Here is a 7,273-nt window from a genome sequence, read left to right as displayed (position 1 = left end):
TGCTTAAAAAGGCGTCCCTGCCCGCCGAGTGCCCATGGGAGCGACCGTGGCGAGGTGACTGGCTCCTTCCTTTCTGCCTAGCACTAAATGGATCCTGGCTGGCGTGGCATTTCTTGCGCGATTGCTGGATCTCCCATCCAGCTTCAATGTCGCCGGTGACCGGAGAGGGAGGGGGATTCGCACTTACCACAATGGATTTTAGGCAGGGGCGCTCAGATGGGGGAGCCACGCCTCCAATCGCCGGTCTGAAGCCAACGTCTTCGAGACCCGCCCCGGATCCAGACGGGTGATAGTTTGGGCTCCGGGGAAGCCGCGGCGACGGGGTGAGAGGGGTCGCCGGCACCTCCGACAAACCGCTGGATCCGCCCTGGATCTCCTCCTTTTCGGGCGTCTCCCATCCAGCGCTTGCAGCCGGCGAAGCCGGGGCACTCGCAGGGGAGCGAGGCGGCATAGCCCCTAGGCCGGCAGCCGGAGTAAAGGGGGTAGGACGGGTGGGTGGCCGCCGCGGCCGGAGTGGCCCGCGGCGCGTGCGGTGGGGAGGGAGGGAGGGAGCTCAGCTCAGCTCAGTATTTTCTAGGCCAAATATCTTCGAGGGATAATCTTAGCTTGCTTCCTTCTGTTTTGTCAGTCAGTCTATGATCTTGTGATACTGATAAAAAGACCGTAGTCATGATGTATGCCTCTGTTTAATTAGCAGACATGTTTCCGTTCCAGGGCTGGTTTTCTGTTCTGAATCCAGGCCTTGGACCACTTCAGTAGGTTATTGCCTTGAGGGGGTTTTGGGAGGGAAGGGATGGCTTTCCTCCCCTCCTCGGTAGGGTAGTAATAGCTGCATAAAAAGGGGTGGAGTTTTATGTTACTTCTTTAGTTTCTTCCTGCTTTGCTGTAAGACATGGTGATTTCTCTTAATGGAAATCAGAGAGAATGCTCTCTTTTGTCAAAAAAAGAATCTTCGAGGGACATTGAAACTTGGAGCGAAAAAATCAGCTTAATTTGTGTGTGGTGCAGGGTCTTTTCGAGCCAACGGCTGCCCAGGAGGATGCCGTGAACCGGGCTGTCCTGGGATCTATCAAGATTGATGATTTCGACGATTATGCTTTGAAGGCCTTCTGGCGTCACCGGCAGGCTGGGCATGCTCCAGGCTTAACCCATGCTCAAGTGACCGAGATTCTCAAGGCAGTGTGTGAGATGCAGAAGAAATATGGCATAACAAGCAAGTGATCTTTGCTATTTTCTAGCTTTGTGAGGTCAAATCGTTTTGGGTCTTTCCTTCGATTATCAATGTAGTAACTAGAATGGGTTCGTGTGGATCTTTGTTGTTTTCTTGCTTTGTAAGGTTTCTAATTCTTCAACGTATTTTGGAGTGTATGCTTTCGTTCTTGGTATGCAAACATCTAGTTTTAGTTGTAGGTTTTTCTGTAATCGGGGGGCGTGTTTGGTTACTCGCATCATTTTTGCATGTATTGCATGTGTGTCTCACTTGGATTTGCTTGAAGAAGAACATGGGAAAAACCATCATCTACACATCATTTGTTTGCTCCCATCTAGGCTTCCTGCATTAGGGGATCAATTTTGGCATGACGTTAGGTGTCCTGCATTGTCTCGGCTCATGCAACTACATGGTGTTTGGTTGTATACATGGGATATGATTAAGAGTTTACGGCTACGTAGAACACGGTGGACTGTCGGACGCTGACGGTGTCCTGGACTAAGGGGTGCAAAAACCCGTGCGGTCCGGAGTCCATGGGTCGGGCCGTTGGTCCGCCAATCACTAGAAGGAAGGACTATTGAAGCCACTGTGCGCTAGCCCCACGGTGGGCGCCAACTATCGTGGACTTAACACAGCAGATGCCCTAGCAAAAGGACCTTGGTGTGGAGCCATCGCAACTAGGTTAGATTAAAGGGGTTGAACGTGACAAAGGACACAGAGAGTTTACCCAGGTTCGACCCCTCTCAATGAGGTAAAATCCTACTCCAGCTTTTGGTCGTATTGCTTGGGTTTCAATTCGACAGTGTGTGAGATGCAGAAGGAATATGGCACAACAAGCAAGTGATCTTTGCTATTTTATCGACCTTACAATATAATGCCTTCGGGATTTCTCTCCCTTTGGGTCGAGTTTTTTTTGAATCATTGTAGGTCTTTCCTTCGATTATCAATGTAGTAAATAGAATGGGTTTGTTGGGATCTTTGTTTTTTTCTTGCTTTGTAAGGTTTCTAAATCTTCAACATATTTTGGTGTGTATGCTTTCGTTCTTGGTCTGTGAACATCTAGTTTTAGTTGTAGGTTTTTCTGTATGCTAGGGACATGTTTGGTTACTCGCATTGATTTTGCCTATATTGCAAGTATGTCTCACTTGGGTCTGTTTGAAGAAAAACATGGGAAAACCCATCATCTGCACATCATCTATTTGCTCCCATTCAGGCTTCCTGCATTAGGGGATCAATTTTGGCATGACGTTTGGCGTCTTGCATTGCCTCGGCTCATGCAACTATACGGTTTTTGGTTGTATAAATGAGATATGATTAAGAGTGAACAGCTACACAGAACACGGTGGGCAGTGGCAACGGCGCAAGCAACTAGTTCACCATGCCGCCACCATCGGACGCAAATGGTGTCCTTGACTAAGGGGCACAAACACGTACGGTCCAGAGTCCATGGGTCGCGCTGTTGATCCACCAATCACTAGAAGGAAGGACTACCGAAGCCGTCAAAACCCGGCGTGATCAAGACGGAAACCTCCGAAGACTTGGCGTGTATTTGAAGGAGTGCTCGACATATCGGCAATAGACCATATGTGTAAACCTAGGTACCCCCGGTGCATATATAAGTCGAGGGGTTTAGTATTTAGAGGCACGATTACCAGCCTTAGGGTTTAGAACACAATCATACGATCTCGAGGTAGATCATCTTGTACTCGATACTCCATCACATCAATAAAATCAAAGCAAAACATAGGGTTTTACCTCTTCGAGAGGATCCGAACCTGGGTAAACATCTGTCCCCGTGTCCATTGTTAGCATTGTTCCGAGACCCACAACTCGGGACCCCCTACCTGAGATCCGCCGGTTTTAGCACCGACATTGGTGGCCCATGCATGTTCCAGTGTGTAGCCAAAAAAGATCAATGTCTCGCCTTCAGATCAACAGCGACATCGGCTGCGGTGACATCCTCGTCCCCGGCCAGCCTTTTGCATTCGACAGCGTCATTCTTCACGCCGATCTAACTGGATGCCTTTTGACGGTGTCCTGGACTAGGGGATACTCACCACGTTGTCTCCCGGCCAGTGGATCGGGCCGAGGACCCCCAATGGCGGTTCACTATTGGGCCAGTTCGGACAGTCGATGACATATACGAGGAAGATTCCACAAGACTTGATGATCAAGACAAGGACTCCTCTCCACCGACGTAGCCGACTATGACTCTTGTTATCCTAGGCCTCCGATACATTATATAAGCCGAGGCCAGGTTAGTCGATAGATCATTATAACATTCATCATCATACCCCTAGGGTTTAGACCATAACATACGATCTCAGGGTAGATCAACTCTATACTTGATACCCCATCATCAATATAAATAAGAGCAGGACGTATGGTTTTACCTCCATTAAGAACCTAGGTAAAACATCGTCTCCTTCGTCTCTTGTCACCCATCGATCCAAAATCCATAGCTCGGGACCCCCTACTCCGAGGTCTGTTGATTTGACACTGACAATGGTGCTTTCATTGAGAGTTCCGCTGTGAGATCGACGAACGACCAATGGCCAGCCTGCAGATCAACTGCGACGTCGGCATCTTCGTCGTCGGCTCGATTAGTCACCCTGTTCAACCAAGGACTGTGTGTTAGCAAATAAACTAGTGTGACAGGTTCAAGTTCAGGTTAGACGTAGTGTTAGGATTCAGTTTCGTCAGTCTGCAGTTTTTTCGGTGTTCAGTTTCCGTCAAGCCTGAGGACGCGGTATGTGCGATCCCGAGGTTGTAGCTCGCGGCGAGAACACGCCCATGATCGTGGGATGGCATGATCTAATAGATGGGGCACGCCTCGATCCGTCTTTCCCGTTTTCCAGTGAATAAGAAGAGGAAGAGAAAAGCAGCAGAATTAGCGCTGCACAAATTTCAGTCTCTTTCGCGTCTCTCTCTCTCTCTCTCTCTCCATTGACAGGAGCTTTGAGCTCAGAGATAATAATTGGCATCAAAGAGCCTCGTTCGTGATCTAGGGATGACGAAGAAGGACGACATCGGCGATGGCAAGGCACCGCCGACGCCGCGTGCTTGAATCACTGATGGCTCAGATCAGGGTTCGTCTGCGCGTCTGGTGCGCGACACTGGCGGCACGGCATGGCCGATGCTGATGAGGACCAACTACACTGACTGGGTTGTCCTCATGCAGGTCATGATGGAGGGACGACACCATATTTGGGCCTAAGGTAATGCATTGTGGAGTAATTATTAGATGATGGGTTGCTAGAGTGACAAAAGCTTAAACCCTAGTTTATGCGCTACTTCGTAAGGGAGTGATTTGGATCCAAAAGTTTAATGCTATGTTTAGATGTATGTCTTAATACTTTTCTCGTAGTTGTGGATGCTTGCAAGGGGGTTAATCATAAGTAGGAGGTTTGTTCAAGTAAGAACAGCACCTAAGCTTCGGTCTTCCCACATATCAAATTATCAAAGTATCGAACATGAAGCAAGGTAGCATGGTGAAAGTGACTAGATGAAATTCCTGTGTGCCCTCGAGAACGCTTTTTCCTATTATAAGAAACCACTTTGGCATGTCCTTTGCCATAATTAAAAGGATTGGGCTACCTTGCTGCACTTATTGTTACTCTTGCTACTCGTTCTTGTTACAACTATCCTACTATCAAAGAACTTGTTACCGCTATTTCAGTGCCTGCAGAAACTTCCTTGCTAAAAATCAATTGTGATTTCCTTCTGCTACTCGTTGGGTTCGACACTCTTAATTATAGAAAGGACTACGATTGATCCCCTATACTTGTGGGTCATCAAGTGTCAAATGAGCCGTCAAGTGTGCTCAAAAGCTTCTTCACAACTTCATGCTTAGTGATCTCATGGGTGCCAAGAGCACGAAGCTCATTTGTGATATCAGTAAGACGATCAAAGGTGTTTTGGACATTTTCATTGTCAAGCCTTTTGAAGTGGTTGAAAAGATTGCGAAGCACATCAATTCTTGAGTCTCTCTGAGTTGAGATGCCTTCATTAACCTTGGACAGCCAGTCCCAGACTAGATTTACAGATTCCAGAGCACTAAGACGACCATACTGCCCTTTGGTCAGATGACCACATATGATGTTCTTGGCGGTTGAGCCAAGTTGAGCAAGTCTCTTCACATCAGCGGGGGTGACACTTCACCAGCCTTGGGGACACTAGTCTTTACGACATACCAAACATCATTATCAATGGCTTCAAGATGCATGCACATCTTATTCTTCTAGTAGGGGTAATTAGTGCCATCGAAGACGGGGCACGCAACGGAGACTTTGACTATCCCTGCAGTCGACATAGCTAAAACTCCAGGTGGTTAAACCGAATCACACAGAACAAGGGAGCACCTTGCTCTGATACCAATTGAAAGAGCTGGTTATCGACTAGAGGGGGTGAATAGGTGATTTTTATGAACATCTTCAAACAACACAAAGTCGTTGAAGACAGACAGATAAACTGCACCTAATCAGATCACAGTGGAAGGTAGACCACACTAGACATGTCATGATCATGTAAATAGCACAGCTAAAGCATGAAGCCTATAGACATCTAGGAAGCAGAGGATCAGTACAGGAAGACAGTGTGAAGCCAAATGAGTAATCAGGGTAAAAGTCTTCACACGGTGAAGCCAAACAAGAGACAAGCAATGACTTCAAGAGGTGCAACTAAGAGTAAGAGGGAAGGGATAGAACCAGGTGCTCGATGAAGACAATGATTTGGTAGACCAGTTCCAGTTGCTATGAAAATTATACGTCTGGTTAGGGTGGCTTGGTATTTAAACCAAAGGACACACAGTCCTTACCGTATTTTCCTTGAGCTAAGGTCACACAGACCTCGCCCAACACTAGGGTAAGTCTTCAAGGTAGACTTCCAAACCTTCACAAACTATGTTCACTAGCGATCCACAAAGCTCTTGGATCCTTAGAACGTGATGCCTAACCGACTGGAAGATACACAGTCTTCAAGTGTAATAAGTCTTCGGGTCATGCAGACAGAAAGACTTCAGTGATGCCAACACTCTTTAGGCTTTGGGTGTTTTGCTGTTTAGGGATTTGTCCTTGCAAGGATTCTCTCTCAAGGCTTCGGAGGTGGGTTGCTCTCAAATGACAAAAGCCGTGTACTAACTCTGAGCAGCCAGCAATTTATGGTGGAGGGGATGGGCTATTTATAGCCAATGGGCAACCTGGCATGATATGTCTAAGATGACCCTGAGTCACTAAGGAACTCACACGTGTCCAACGGTCTGATCCCAGACACACGCGGCAACTAAACTTGGGCTACAAGTAAAGCTGACTCATCCACCCTGAATAAGATTTGCTCTCGTTTTTCTTTGCTGGAAGACATAGGATTTGGGTTTAGCAGCACGTCAGTTTTCTGAAATTATTTACCTGGACTCCACTTAACAGTTCGGTGGTTCCTATGACTCAAGAAAGAGGAAATGAACCTATGAAAGAACTATGTCTTCACACTCCATTGTCTTCAAGTGAATGTCTTCACACGTCATAGTCTTCAAGTGAAAGTCTTCATGAACCACCATTATCTTCAATGTCTTCATACATTTTTAGGGGTCATCTCTGGTAGGTAAACCGAATCAATGAGGGACTTCTCCATGTGTTCTCCTGCAATTCTCATGAACACATTAGTCCCTCAACCACGTTTGTCGTCAATACTCCAAAACCAACTAGGGGTGGCACTAGATGCACTTACACGCCTTGGCGAGAGTACGCCGGACATCCTCCCACTTTTCGTACTTCTCGATCCAAGAGAACACGTGGCGGCGGCGTGGGGGCCGAATACTTCTTCGGCGGCATGGTGTGGTGGCGGCCGGATGGCGGGGGGAGAGAGGAGAATGGCGGGGAAGCAAAGGGAAAATGGAGGGAAAAGGTGAGGAATGGCGGGAAAAGGGCTGGCTCTCACTGACAAAGCGGACCCACGCGCCTTTTCACTTCAGTCGGCGCCCCCAGGCGACCACCGGGGGGATGGGTTCGGCTCGGGTTCGCCGGCTGTTGTTTCGGCCCAAACAGGCGAAAAAGAGGACCTAGGGGCGCG

The sequence above is a fragment of the Triticum aestivum genome, chromosome 1B (assembly GCF_018294505.1).
Source record: "Triticum aestivum cultivar Chinese Spring chromosome 1B, IWGSC CS RefSeq v2.1, whole genome shotgun sequence".
NCBI lineage: Eukaryota > Viridiplantae > Streptophyta > Magnoliopsida > Poales > Poaceae > Triticum > Triticum aestivum.
This window is presented reverse-complemented; position numbering follows the sequence as displayed.